Here is a 15136-nt window from a genome sequence, read left to right as displayed (position 1 = left end):
GGGAGCAGGGAGCAGGGAGTGGGGCCAGAAGCAGGTGTCTGCGTTGCCCTGCCCATCCGAGCGTGGGCCAGGCTGAGTAGTCCTTTCCGGATACTGGGTGTGTGCAATGCCGGGCTTAATTTCCATGGGCTCGGTTTGGGCTCAGTGCATACTGGGGAGACTGAAAGCAAAGCTCCAGCCGCACCTCTAACTATCCCCTGCCCCAGCGTCCCCCTCGTGGTCTCATTGCGATCACCACCCCCAACTCCTTCTCCAAGAGTCCACGGGGTCTCAGGGCAGCGGCTGGCTCCAGGCACAGCTCCTGGCCTCCAGGGCGCCCAGAGCCGCACGGGCTCCAGGCAGGAGAGGTGGACCTGAGACACAAGAGCAGGCAGAGCGCGCCCCGAAACCCACTCCAGCCACAGCGTTCTTGGGCTGGTGCTGGGACCTCGGGACCCCAGAAGGTCCAGGGGACCCGAGGCTGCTGGGAATGGCCTGGGGGAGGCGCAGGGTGGCGCTGGGTGACCTCACCCTGGCCTGGCACCATTCCTGCGAGAAGCCTCTGGACTTAGCAGGGCACCTGGACTGAGGTCCCACAGGGGATCCGGGCACCTGGACCCCGACCTTGAACCTGAGCGGGGTTGTGTGGCTCCTGGTGCCCATCCCCTCGGGGGCCGTGTGAGGGGACGTCAGAGGGCAACAGAGGGTCAGGGTTCTCAGAGGCCACTTTCCACACCAAGAGGGATTGTAGCTTCTCCAGGTGACACAGCTGAATTGTGTTCCCCTCACCCCAGATTCATACTCTAAAGTCCTGAGCCCCATCACCTCACAATACAGGCTTATTTAGAAACTGGGTCATTACAGACATGATTAGTTACGGTCCACCTGGGGTAGGGTGGCCCCCAATCCACTGTGACTGGCATCCTGGTAACAAGGGAAGTGGAGACAGTCACGCACACAGGGAGAACCCACGTGAAGACTGGCGTGACGGCCCCAAGCCAAACAGCCACCAGGAGCCAGGACGGCGGCCTGGACAGGCCACCCCCATGTCTTAGGGGAAGCCCGAGCGCTGCCCACACCTCAACCTCAGCCTTCCAGCCCCTAGGACTGCGGTATAATATGTTTCTGTGGGTTAAGCCCTTCCATCTGTGGTTCTTCGTTCCAGGAGTCCCAGGACACTAATTCAGTGGAGATGGGGATTCTGCCTTTAACTCTGGTCACCCCAGACTGTGAGATAGCAGGCGGTGGGAGGGGCCGGAAAAGGGATTCATTCTCTGAACCCTGCCCTCTTCTCAGAACTACAGCAGAAAGGGCTTCTCTTTCCTTGTAGAGGCTACCCCCAACAACCCAAGACCCCCAATAATCCCCAAAACCAAAGTCCCCACTTTCCACAGCCAAGGGGTTCCCTGGGGACTTGTCTTCTTGGGGCTGCATGGTGTCCAGCCCACAGGGACATATGCGATAACAGTGCCCCAGCGAATGATGGAGGGATGGATGGATGGATATTTGGTAGATGGATGGACGGATGTTTGACAGATGGATGGATGGTAGATGAACGGATGGATAGATGTTTGATGGATGGATGGATGCTTCATGTATGGATTCGTGGTGGGTGGATGGATGGATGGATGGATGAATGTTTGGTAGATGAATGGGTATTTGGTGGATGGATGCATAGATGGATGGAAGGATGTTTGGTGGAAGGATGGATGCTTGGTGAATGGGTGGATATTTGGTAGATGGATGGATGGATGTTTGTTAGTAGGATAGACCGATGTTTGGTAGATGGATGGATGAATGTGTAGTGGTTAAATGGATGAATGGATGCTTGATGGATGGATCCATGGCAGATGGATGGATGTATATTTGGTAGATGGACGGATGGATGGATGTTTGATGGCTGGGTGGATGTTTGGTGGTAAGATAGGTTGATGCTTGTTAGATGAATGGGTGGATGAATGTTCGGTGGATGGATGGATGGATGGGTGTTTGGATGGGAGACGCTAGCCTTACGGGCTCACTCCTGCATCGCTTCCCCTGGGATGCAAACACTGTGGGAGGCCCTCTTAGCCCAACAACACTGCTGGCGGTGAGCATGCAGACTGGCACCGCCTGCCCTCCAGCAATTTCCATGCCAGTTGCCAGGTGAGGTTTTTCACTGCTTATTCCCTGGCTTGGAAACATGGAGAAACAAACCTCAGCTTCCCCGAGGCTGCAAGCCTCTCCTCGCATAGCAGGCGCCCCAGCCGGCACCCCACACTGCACCAGGTGTCCCGGCTCGGATGCTCTGGAAGGCGGCCCATGGAGAGAACCCCTCCATGCCGGCCCGTGTTCCTGGGCCAGATTTCTAAACTCGGCTCTGACAAGCACTAAATTTATGACCGAGTTTATTTAAAGGAGGAAGCGACAGTCAAGTACGACACCCAGGAAGTGATGAGCTGAGAGCTCCGAGGCGGACACGAAGCAGGTACTGACACCCGCAGGACGCGTTGTTTACAAGTCCCCCAGCTGACGGATCGGATGGCCAGCAGGCCAGACACCGCTCAGAAGGGATGAAAAGAGCTTATTTCCTTCCTCCCGATAAACACGCCAGCAGCCAGATCCTTCCGGGATGATAAACAGTTTCTTCCTGCCATCAGTGCGGGGGGTCACGCCTCTCGACTGGCCAGAACCTGTGGTCCTGCAGAGGCCCCGGAAAGGGCAGTGGCAGGAAGACGCTCCTGCATCAGAATTCCCAGAAGCCCGGCCTGTCTCCAGGATGCCACCTTGCTCTGTCCAGAGCCCCCACAATTCTCAAAACACCGGAAAATGCAGGGGGATGGCGGGGGGCAGGGGGGAGGTGAGGTTGCAGCTCTGACATCCTGCCCAGGGCCAGGACTGTGGGATCGAAGGGGCTCCCAGCACAAGATTCTAGAAGGAAAGGCACCGGGGGGGGCAGGAAGGACACCTCCCTCGCTGCATGGATAGGGGGGCGCTCTGGGCCGTCCTTTGGGAAGCGAGAAGCCAGCTGTGACTCCCCAGGGCCAGGGACCTGCTTTGGCTGAAGTCTGAGTGCCCTGTCTGAGGGGTCGGGAAGCAGATGAGGCCGTCACCCTACGGCAGACGGGCATCACGGCCCCCGCTGGGGCTGTTTCAGGAGGAAACTGGCTGGAAGGCTTAGCAGAACTGGAACAACCACCCCCTCCACCACCACCCCGCACTCTGCCTCCCCACCCCACATGGTGCTTTCAAACAAAAATCCAACAAGGTTATTTATAAAAGGCCAAATTGCTGGCAGATGGACCGCCTCCTGGGGCTGGAGGAGAAGAAAGGGGCGTCGGCCTCCTGGGCACCAAGAAGCCTCTGTGCTTTCCGGTTCCCTGGGCTCACCTGGGGGTGGGCAGGAGGCAGGACGGACCCCTGGGTCTTAAGGACATTCCCTTCCCCCGGGGACGGTGCCCTGCCTGCCGAGCCCTGACTCCCAGGACAGCTTCTTGCTCTGCAGTGGGAGGAGGCAGGGGTGTGTATGGGAAGGGATGAAACACTGACCTGGCGACAGCGTGGATGACCCTGGACACCGTTCCGCTCAGTGCAAGCTGGCCTCCCAGGGCCTCACACCGCTCAATCCCGTTTATATGAAATCTCCAGAATCTGCAGATCCATAGAGACAGAATGCCGATTGATGGTTGTCCCCAGAGTTTGGGGTTAGAGAAAGTGGGGAGGGATTACTTAGTGGGCCCAGGGCTTCCTTTTGGGATGATAAAAATATTTCGAACTTGATAAGGGTGACGGTCATACCACGCTGGGAACACATGACATGCCACTGAATTTTTCACCTGAAAATGATTACTTTTATGTTATGTGAATTTGACCTCCGTTTTTTTTTTTCCTTTAATGCAGGCGCAGGTCAGTGTGGCCTCTGGAGGCACCTGCATGGGGCTCGGACAGGGAGCCTCGTGTGCAGCCTGTGGAGCAGAGGACACTCAGAGGGCCACCTTTCCTGGTGGCCCCTCGCTCACTGGATGGTCCGAGTTCTAGGCCCGAGAGACGGTGGCACTTCTGTACTCAAAGCCAGCTCCGCTGCTGCTGGGAAGCTGAGCCAGATGACTGGACTTCCGGAATTCTGTCTTCACGTCTGTAAAGTAGAATCCGCAAGGACACAACCCCAGAAAGCCCAGGGCCCCGGATCCGGTGTGAAGCTGGCTTCTGCTCACAGCTGTCAGTGAGGCCCTTGCTGTTAGCTAGCCTCTCTCCCAGGTGGAGCTTCTGACCGGGCTGTAGACGAAGAGCGTCTCCTGCTATATCCGTAAACAAAGGAAGCTGCAGCCAGCAAGCCGGCAGCCCCTGTGGTCACCCCCACCCCGACACACAGACGCACACACACGCTGTGAGCCCCGAAAGGACTCCGCACAGAGGAAAGCAGGCTGCTGGCCCCAGGCCGCGAGGCGCACATCAGAGGAGTACTTCAGCGATCCCAGACCCTTGCCTCTTGCCGTACACAGACAAGCGCTGATTCGTTAACGTGAGATGTCTGGTTTCCCTTTAACTTACCGTAATCTTTTGATGTACCAACTACCTGGGTTTTGTTGCAAAAAAAACCCCCATATATCCCAGCTCCTCCCTTGTCTCTCCGCAGCAGTCCCTCTGAGCTGAGAGGCTGCCCCGAGTTCTGTCTGAATAAAACATAAACGACTTTTAGGCTATGCTAGTTTTTCTTCAGTCGGCAAGGGGCCTGTCTTACCTTCCTTGCCAGACAGCCAGTCCCAGACGGGACAGAGTCTGTTTCATCTCACTGTCCCCACAGCCTGGCTTCCCAAATTCCAGGCTGTGGGCAAGCAGACTGTGTCAGCGTTTCCCGGACTCCTGCTGAAAGTTCAGATTCCACCCCCACTGGGGTGGGGCCTGAGATCTACAGGTGAGCAAGTGTCTCTGCACAACCAGGTTCAGGAAGCTTCTGCGATTGGGTGGGAAGGGGGCCTAGAGGGTGCACGGCGTCCCCGAGGACTTCAGCTCTGCGGACAGCTCTGTCCCCCGCGGGGGCCGGCGGCAAGTGGGCCGGAAGAGGCCTGCACGAACCCTGTTTGAGAAATGCAGTCACTCGCTTGACCCTCAGCAGGACCCCATCCTTGGCCCCAACAGGAAACGATCCTCCCGGAGATTGAGGGTTAAAAAAAAGAAGAAGAATTCTGTTTAAGAAACCTGTCAGGCAATTTTTTAAAAAAATACAAAAGGAATGTTCAGAGCCTTCCCGCCAAGGAATAATAAGATTAAGGGATTTAAGAGGTGGTTGGTGACACATCCACACTCCTCCTGGGAGGAGCCGCCGGGGGCCCCAGGGAGGGCCCAGCTCCCCCTTGCAGCCTCGCTCAGGGGTGGCAAAGCCGGCTGGGATGTACCCAGAAGGACGATTAGCATGGTCGTCTGCCGGGTCCTTGCAGGCCCTTCCTAGCCCTCACCTTTCTCAGCGCTCCAGCTGTTGCAGGAGGAGGTAAGAGCAGTAACAGCCAAGACAGACTGAGCTCCTTCCTCCTGGACACAGAGCCAGTCTCCGTGTCCCGGCCTCCCTGTGGTTAGCGTGGCCTCTGCCTGTGGGTACAGACGGCCCAGGCCCGGCCCAGAGGGACCTCCCAGGGGTCCCCCATCCGCAGACGATCCTAGAGGAAGACTCTGAAGCCCCAAGAGGACCACAAGCTGGCAGGAACCTGGATCCCCGAGTGACTTCCTGGAACAGGCCCCTGCCCTCCCCCTTCCTGTACTGGATGGTGACTTGAGGGAGAGAGAAAGTGTCATTGTATGAAGCCCTCCACTTCTGGGCTTGGAATGTCAGCGGCACTGGCTCTCTCACCCTGTGAACTGGTGCGCACAGCTATGAGCGGTCAAGCTCTAGCACCAAGCACAGTCCCAAGCACGTCTGGTGTATGTTAATACAAACTTTCAAAGGTTCTTCTCCAGTGTGGTTTTGCACAGGATGTTAAAGGCAGTTCCCTGTGCTACACAGTATGGCCTTGTCTATCCATTCCACGTATGACGGTTTCTGTCTCCTGTTCCGAACTCCCATCCGTCCTTTCCCCACCCACCCTCTGCCCCCTGCCCCCTGCCCCCTGCCCCCTGCGCCCTGCCCTCGCGACCACAGGTCTGTCTCTGTGTGAGTCCACTTCATGGGCAAGTTCATTCGTGCCGGACTTTAGGCTCCACACACAAGTGGTACCATGTGGTCTTTTGTCTTTCTCTTTCTCACTTACTTCACTTAGTGTGATAATCTCTAGGTTCATCTCTGCTGATGCAAATGGCATTATTTCATTCTTTTTCATGGCTGAGTAATATTCCACTGCATATGTATGTATGTATGTGTGTGTGTGTGTGTGTGTGTGTGTGTGTGTATCTCACATCTTTTTTATCCATTCATCTGTTGATGGACATTTAGGTTGCTTCCATGTCTTGGCTGCTGTTAATAGTGCTGTTGTGAACAAGGGGGTGTGTTCTTTTGGTATATTGATGTATTCAATACCCACCCAAGCAAACAAAGCCCCGGAGGTTGGAGAGAGATAGGAGGCCTTGTAAATGGCCCAAAGCCACAAAGCTGGAAGCCAGGGAGGTTAGCCTGTGAGCTCCACCTTTGACCCCTCATCTTCCCCAGTAGAGGAGAAAAGCAAGATTCAGCAGGATCGAAGGAGCTCGCCCCAGGTTGCCACCTGGTCATTCTTGGGGAGCAGGGGGCAGAGCCCATGGCCCTGACCACTTACTGTACTGCTGAGGGAGATGGGAGCTGCAGCCTGAGCATCCCCACTGCCGTGCAACCTGGGGAGGGGTCTCAGAGCCTGAGGCACCAGCCCCCACCTTGCCACGGTCAGCTAAGGGTCTCTTTGGGGATGATCGACTCCCAGTGGGGATGGGGTCCCAGAGAGCCAGGCCCCTTCCCATAGCAGCTTTGGCTCCATCGGTGCCCCCCACCCTGTGCCCACAGAGCCACACGCTGAGGGCACAGCCAGCTTCTTCTTGAGTCCACGGCCTGGCCAGGGGAAGGGACTCGCCACTGACCCATTTGGACCCCCAAACTCTCAGGGAGCACCGCCCCTCCCCTCCCCCTGCCGCAGTCTGGCTCATCTCTGCTCAGACAGCGGCGGAGCCACCTTAAGGAAAAGGGACTTTTGCTGGGTGGAGGCTCAGCCTCCTCTGGGCCCGCTCTCAGGGGCCACTCTCTCCGCTTCCCCTGCATGCCACCCACCTCGCCTCCCTCCACGTGGTGGCCACTCGCCTCCCACCCCAACCTCACAGCATCCCTGTCTGAAATGTTCTGACGGTCCCCCCAGATGCCACAGACCCCCACTCTGTCACCTGCGAGAGGCCTCCTGACCCCCCGTGCAGCGATCTATCACCCAGCTCTCTCACCCCCAGGCCCGCTCTCTCCCAGTGGGTTCTCTGGTCATTTGTCTACTGTCCCCCTTACATGAGCCCCTCAATGCCAGGAACTTCGTGTGTCTCTTGCTGTGATGTGGCCACAGGACCCGATCCCCGGAACAAAGAAGCATGTGCCAAGCATCTCCCGTCTAAGAAACTGTTAAAATCGCCACGGTTTTCGTTACCCTGTTAACGTCGCCCTCTGCGGTGCCAGGACCCAGGACCAGGGCTCTGGACACACCTCATACTTGGAGGGCTCCAGCCGTGCCTGGCAGGTTGGCCCGGTGGTTAGGGGTCAAAGGAATAGGGAGCACCCTGGCCAGGCTCCAGGCCCCCCCAGGTGTGGCCTGCAATCCAGCAGATGCCCTCACGAGACTGCGTTTTGAGCCACATGGAGCAGGCAGCCGTGCCTCTGATGATGGTTTCTGATGCCTTAAAAGCTTCATCAAACACCCCATAAAGCTGCCTGGCTTCATGTATTGCTTTATACAACTCTCATCAGAGTTCCAGGCAGCTGGAGGGGGGCCCTGCCTGGGCCTCCCAGGACACCTGACTCCCCTGGTCCCCACATCTAGCCAGGACAAGGCTCAGTGATCAGACCTAGGCAGGGGGGCGTATTCGGGGTCACAGGCCACAGGCCAACCACCACAGCACAGGATTTCATCCCCGGAAACGCCCCTCCTGGCCTCCCAGTGCCTGATGACCTGCTGCTTTCTCTGCAGGATGGTCTGAACTGGCCAGGCCACAGCCTTCCCCGCCGTCCACACCCTGCCCGCTTCTGCTCCACCCACCTCCACCCTCCAGGCTCGCCGGGCCCTCAGCTCTCAGACCAGGGCCCTCTGCTTCCCCGTCTCATCTCCACAGGGTGGGCCCTTCTCAGCCGTCCAGTCCGGGCTTAAATGTCACCCTCGCGGGTGCCACCCCCACATCCTCTCCCTCTGAACCCCCTTGTCCTCCTTCCTCCCTGCCTCTCACATCTCATCTCACCCGCTGTGCACTTGGCTCCTCGTTCACGTGCAGAAAGGACTCTGAATATGACTGTAGGGGGCTGAAAACGGTGACCCCACAAGATCTGTCCACAGCCTCATCCCCAGAACCTGTGAAGGTGACCTCATTTGTAAAAGGATGTTTGCGGATATCATTAAGTTAGGGATCTTGAGATCATGATGGATTTAAGGTTAGCCCCAAATCCGAGCTTGAGATCATGATGGATGTAAGGTTGGCCCCAAATCCGAGGACTGGGGTCCTTAGAAGAGAAGGAGGAGGAAGGTTTGAGACACAGACACACAGGAGAGAAGGCTGGGTGTTGATAAGGCAGAGACTGAAGAGATCCAGGCAAAAGCCAGGGGTCACCTGGGGTCGCAGAAGCTGGAAGAGGCAGGAAGGACCTCCCCCTGCAGCCTCCCGTGGGAGGCAGCCCTGCCGATCCTTGCTCACGGGTTTCTGGCTCCAGAACTGAGAGAGATCCATCTCTGCTGCACACTGGCCCCAGACTGGTTGTTTGCTGCGGCAGCCCCAGGACACTCCGGTAGACCTTTGCCTGCTGTTTCAACATTTTGGCCACAGCCCTTCCCCCTCTCCCCTCTGGGGCCTGGGCCTGAGTTTGGGGAAAGAAGACTTGAGCTGCCTGTGAGACTGGGCTTTTTCTGTGGACCAGATTGGAGACTTCCATCTCGGAAAGGCAGTCATCATGGGTGAAGGAAGATCGTTCCTGTGACCGAAAGGCACCAGAAAGCTACGGCCTCAAGGATTCTATGGAGATGAAGCGTACACTGTTGGCAGGGGAGAACTCTAGAAGGAAAAGAACATATGAGGGCAGGGGCGTGACTCATTAGGACCCCCTCGGCCACCCCAGTCACCTTACAGTGTCCATCACACAAAAATTGCTTATTTTGGCAAACTTTACAAAAACACACGACCTTGTAAACACAACTCTCAAGTCCCTCCTGGGCCCTCGGAAGCTCCCAGCAAGGCAGACGACCTGAAATCGCAGTTGCATTAGCTTCAGGAAAAAGATCAGGGAGGGGACATCTGACGGGGCTGTGTGAAGACAAGAGTTGGGGAGAACTAAGTCCTTCCCTGGGGCCCTAAACTGGAGGCCAGTCTGTTCACCATGCTGGTTTCCGTGGCTGTCTCCTTGCCGGTCCCCAGGACCCAGTATGAAGAAAGAGCCCAGGAGATGCCTCCTGTGTGTGAGCACACCCCAGGGCACCCCAGCATTTGGGGGGACTCGCTGCTATGGTGTATACTCGGTTTTTGCTTTGGCTGGCCCCATATTGTGGGCACATCCACCCGGAAACCCAGCAGGCAGCTCAGGCCACCTGCAGAGCAAATGTAGGACAACGGAAAAGGAAGAGGAGGGGCTGGTCAGAAACCACGGGTGGGATGGACCCTCAGGGCAGGCGGGTCTCCCCAGGAGGAGTCCTGTGGGGCCCCTGGTCACCGGATTAGGGCCACCCACCTGAACTGCTCCCCATCCTGGAAGGGACCCAGAGGTATGCACACGGCACTTGCCTGCAAGGAGCCCAACCTCTCTGGCTTAACTTCAGCCGGGGGCAGGGCACGCCTGGTGAGCCTTAACACCTTGGACAGGTGCACACCTGCGTGACGTCTGAGCTGCTTTCAGTGCAGGAGCCACCCCTGAGCTTGCACACTTTGCTGGGGGCAGGTGAGTGGTGAGGCAGGACACGGAGTTTCCCAGCTCAGCCTTGCATGTGCTTCCAGATCTCAGACAGCCCCTCGGCTTTCTTATCCACACAACGCAGGGTACGGAAGCACTGTGTAGACCCGGAGCTCTTGGGTTCAAGCACAATCTGGGGAGGGGTCTACGGTAGAACGAAGATCAATTTGGAGTTGCGGGGGGGAAGGTCCTGAGCAGCCGGAAGACCCGCCGCCTGGCCTCCTGCTTTCCCTTTTCCTCTAAAACGATCTCTGAAGCCTCCTCTCACCAGAACAGTCTATTTCCTAAAAGAGGAAATGTGTAATGTGGGCCCCAGCGAAAGACCAGCAGCACAAACCCCACCTGAAAAGTGTCCAGGTTTGCTTGACTTTTCCTTCTTTTAGCATCTGGGGGGAAGGTGGGCTGCTGACCACCAGCCCTCCCTGGTGGCCTCCTGGGCAGGGCCAGACCTTATCAGAGCTGGCCAGACCTCGTGCTGCGTCCACAGCCAAGGACAGTTGCCCCCGCCCCCCAGCCTCTGCGTGCAGGGCCAGGAGCAGGGGCAGCTGGGGTCCTGGCCCCTCCAGGCCCTTCAGTAACCGTTGCTTGTCTCCTTTAGGACCATGTCTCTTTCTTTCTCATGCAAGATCTTGAGATCCAGTGAGGGGTGGGGGTTAAGACCAAGTTGAGAGATTGTGAATAAACATTTCAACTCTGCCTTCAGATTTGTAGCTTTGTCTGATTCTTATGGGCCTGGGAAGGAATGTTGAAAGCAATAAATGGTGAAATGTTAGCTATGCAGTTATATGCCCAAGTCCCGTTGATCCCAAACAGCTCGTAGACCCATCCCTTACTGTACACCCTCTCCCGCTCCCCACTTTCTGAGATGAGACCAGGGTCCCCTCTGCTCCCAGAGCACTGCAGCAGGCAGGCAGACGGGCTGTACCTCCCTTCCCACCCCTTCTAGGGCATTCTCCACACGGCAGCCAGGGAATGCCTGGGGCTTGTTTGGGTCTGCTGACAGCCAGATGCAAAGATGCAGCTTGACACAGAAGAGGTTTATTGATGGCGCCATGGGGAGACAGAGCAAAGAGCTTTCAGAACACAATGCAGGACCCCTGCCTCTGGAAGGAGAGAGGAGCACCAGGGCCACGCAGGGTGGGTCCCCCCCTGCAGCCAAGAAAGGGGCAACCAAGCTGACTTTTTGGAGGGAAAAAGGCAATTAAAACCAGCAAAATTAGGAAAAAGAGAGAATATATACATACATATACAGAATGCGTACGTGCTAAGCTGCTTTAGTCATGTCTGATTCTTTGTGACCCCGTGGACTGTAGCCCTCCAGGCTCCTCTGTCCATGGGGTTCTCCAGGCAAGAATACTGGAGTGGGTTGCCATGGCCTCCTCCAGGGGGTCTTCCTGACCCAAGGACTGAACCCGTGTCTCTAATGCCTCCCGCACTGGTAGGCGGGTTCTTTACCACTGGCGCCACCTGGGAAGCCCCATGGACAGAATAAGACAATACAAATGGAGAAACATGAACAGAGAAAATGGGAAGAACCACGAAGAATGGTGTGATCAACTTTATGCCAATGAATCTGTAGCCTTGGATGAAACAGATTGTAAGAAACCGCGAATTAGAAGACTTCACCCCAGAAGAGACAGAGAAGAGAAAATGACCCAGCTACCATGAAAAAATGACCTTCTCAATCAGACAGTTCTAGCTCGTGCCAAAACTGCACCAGGCTGTGCGGTTTCTGGGAATTCTAACAGAATTTTAGGGGACAGATTATTCCAATACCATTTAAATGGTTCCAGGGCATGGAAGAAGTAGAAAAGTCTCAAAAAACCTTTAGAAAAAGCTAGTGTAACACTAGTACCAAATTCAATAAAGATAGAAGAAAATTTTGAAAACCGTTGACCATGCAAGAATCTGAAATAGAAATATTACCGAACACTACAAATCCTAATTTAAGGACAAAAACCCGCAGCGAAATACTGAATCGAATTGAGAAACATAGAAAATGATTATACAGTATGACCACATGGCATTTATCCCAGGAATGCAGGGTTGGTTTGACATATGAAAATCGATCAACAGAACATATAATATTGTTAGAATAAAAGATAAAACCACAAATTCACCCCGATAGATGTGGGGAGAACATTTAACAAAACATTTTCAAAATGAAATCACTCAACAAACTAGGAGTGGAACTTCTTCAACATGTTAAGAGCATCTATGAAAAACTCACATCTAACTTCAACTTAATCTTGAGATCAGAAAAAAGACAGACTCTGACTCAGCATTGTACTGGAGGTTTTAGCCAGAACAATAAGGCGAGAAAAAGAAATAAAACGGTTTCAGGTAAACATAGAAAGGACTCAGTCACACGTACACATGTATCCATTTTCCCCCAAACTTCCCTCCCATCCAGGCTGCCACATAACATGGAGCAGAGTTCTCTGTGCTATGCAGTAGGTCCTTGTTGGTCATCCAGTTTAAATATAGCAGCGTGTACATGTCCATCCCTAACTCCCTAACTATCCCCTCCCCCCAGGGGATGGCTCAAATTAAAAAAAAATAAAACGGACAATGATATATACATAACAATATTATTCAACCATAAAAGGAATGAAATGTTGCCATTTGAAGCCACGTGGATGAGTTGGAGGGCTAAGAGAAGTAAGTCAGACAGTTCAGTTCAGTTCAGTCGCTCAGTCATGTCCGACTCTTTGCGACCCCATGAATCGCAGCAGGCCAGGCCTCCCTGTCCATCACCAACTCCTGGAGTTCACTCAGACTCACGTCCATCGAGTCAGTGATGCCATCCAGCCATCTCATCCTCTGTCGTCGCCTTCTCCTCCTGCCCCCAGCCCCTCCCAGCATCAGAGTCTTTTCCAATGAGTCAACTCTTCACATGAGGTGGCCAAAGTATTGGAGTTTCAGCTTTAGCATCATTCCTTCCTAAGAAATCCCAGGGCTGATGTCCTTCAGAATGGACTGGTTGGATCTCCTTGCAGTCCAAGGGACTCTCAAGAGTCTTCTCCAACACCACAGTTCAAAAGCAGCAATTCTTCAGAGCTCAACCTTCTTGACAGTCCAACTCACACATCCATACATGACCATTGGAAAAACCATAGCCTTGACCAAATGGACCTTTGTTGTCAGACAGAGAAGGACAAAAACTGTGTGATATTGCTTATAGGTGGATCTAAAACATACAACAAGCCAGTGACTATAACAAAAAGGAAACAGGTACAGAGAACGAACTAGTCGTTATCAGTGGGAAGAGGGAAGGGGACAAGACAGGCACAGAGGATTAAGAGATACACGCCACGGTGTATAAAATAAATAAGCTACAAGGATATACTGTAGAGCAGAGGGAATGTAGCCAGTACCTTATGATAAATATAAGGGAAACATAACCTTTGAAAATTGTGAATCACCATGCTGTACACCTGAAACACATATACATCAACTATTCCTCAATTTAAAAAAAGAGACAAATTTTTCGGAATCTTTGGCTTCTTTTTCTGACCTAACCCCAGGCATGCCCCACTCCCTGACGCGCACACACACACATTTCCCAGCAATACCCCAGCAGCCATCAGCCTGACACCTACAGCTCAGGGAGGAGGAGCTGGTGGCCTCCCCCAGCTGGAGATGAGGCTCCACAGACAAGACGCAGATTGCCCCTGCCCAGCAGCCTCCAAACTCCCATGGGTGAGTGGAGAGTTTAGAGTTCACGTTCCTGAAAAGTCAGCCCATGCGTTTTCAGGCCCCGCTGCCCCAGGATCAACTTTTGGAAGCTCTGAACAACCATCTTCCCAGCTTTGAAATCGCCAAGTTCCCTCAAATGCCATAAAACTCAATGTAAACAGCTTTGCAACTCTAACCACGAGTGTGTCCCAGTCACCCCGAGAGGTTGCTAGGATATTATCTCGGGCGGGAAGTCTCTCCGCCAAGTCTGAAGACCAACAGCGTGGTTTCACAGCACAGAAAGTGGACGGATCCGCACGGAACAAATGTCCTGTCCTCCAGCCAGCCCTCCCGGGGCGTCTGGCCCTTCTGGGTGCCCACAGGATGACGCAGCAGAACTCGGCTTCCCGAATTCCAGGGTGGGCTTGGCCGTGGGTCCCTGGGGGAAAGGCCCCCAAGCTGTATCCCTTGCACTGCCCCCTCCAGCCCCTCCACCCAAGCAGCGAGCACAGGTCACTCAGTCCTGGGAGAGACTGCGGGGTGGCCGTGGTCAGGGCGCTGGGCAGACCCCAAAGCTTCTGAGCGCAGCCACCTCGGGCTGTCTCTGGCCACAGTGCGAGAACGGGGGTTGTCCTCCCCGTGCCGTGGGACAGCGATCCCAGGATTTGCCGTTTCTCATGTTGAAAGCGCATGTTGATGATCTGACTCCATCAGTGTTCTTCCCCCAGAGACAGAAGAGGAGCAGGGCAAGATGAACGTGTGCTGGGGAGTAACAGTGCCCCCGGGGGAGTAGGGGGACAAGGATGCCCAGCAGGGCTGTCTGAGCCCATGGGAGGGGGCTTTTTTCCTCTTCCGTCTTCTCAGCTCAGACACGTGGGTTCACCCATCCAGTAGTGACTCCCCAGGGCCTTTGCGTATGCTATGCCCTCTGCCCTGGTTGTCCTGGCCTACCCCAAAGCCACGTCCCGGGGTGATCCAGGTCAGGAGGCCGCCCTCTGAGACCCCCAGGGCAGCAGGGGCCATGTCAGGATGTCACTGTCCAGGGCTTGGCTCCCCAGCAACAGGAGCCTTTCCTGCCTGGGTTTCAGTTCTTACTCTGTTGTCTTTTTGTGGAGGCAGTCTGTATGAAGGTTGGAAAAGAATTTTCAGACAGAGCGCATTTCAGATGGGAGTGAGTTTATTAAGAACAAAGAGCAGAGATAATGTGGGCGCTGCGAGCACAGCAGGCCAACCTCCTGAACGACCGAGGGGAGCTGACAGTTTTCGGGGATTAGAAGCCAATTTTTATAGCCTCAAGACAAAGAAACTTCCTGCTGGAAGGGTGGTGTTAGGTGATTGGTTGGGGGGCTATAGGGTGTTTACTGGAGTGGGCATCTTTGTTTAATTAGGAGTCAGGAAGCTTGTTAGTGATGATCAGGGGGC

The 15136-nt window shown here is 54.8% G+C and overlaps 1 long non-coding RNA gene across 3 annotated transcripts; it reads right to left on the bottom strand.

Annotated features, from left to right (window-relative positions):
- Positions 1-2349: 2349 nt before the first annotated feature.
- On the bottom strand, positions 2350-5110 carry LOC147341727 (uncharacterized). 3 transcript variants are annotated; one of them, XR_015158055.1, is made up of 3 exons: positions 4700-5110; positions 3508-4093; positions 2350-2699 (listed from the first exon to the last, which is right to left on the bottom strand). It is a non-coding gene; the product is annotated as an uncharacterized LOC147341727 (long non-coding RNA). The 3 variants fall into 3 exon arrangements; XR_015158056.1 differs by having other exon boundaries at positions 2350-2659; XR_015158054.1 differs by having other exon boundaries at positions 2350-4093.
- Between the last annotated feature and the right edge of the window lie 10026 nt (positions 5111-15136).

Source organism: Bos grunniens, chromosome 29 (genome assembly GCF_055505025.1).
Source record: "Bos grunniens cultivar Pamir isolate PY7600 chromosome 29, Bosgru_T2T1.0, whole genome shotgun sequence".
Classification (NCBI taxonomy): domain Eukaryota; kingdom Metazoa; phylum Chordata; class Mammalia; order Artiodactyla; family Bovidae; genus Bos; species Bos grunniens.
Note: the sequence above shows the minus strand (reverse complement) of the source record. Positions and strands in the feature narration are given on the sequence as shown.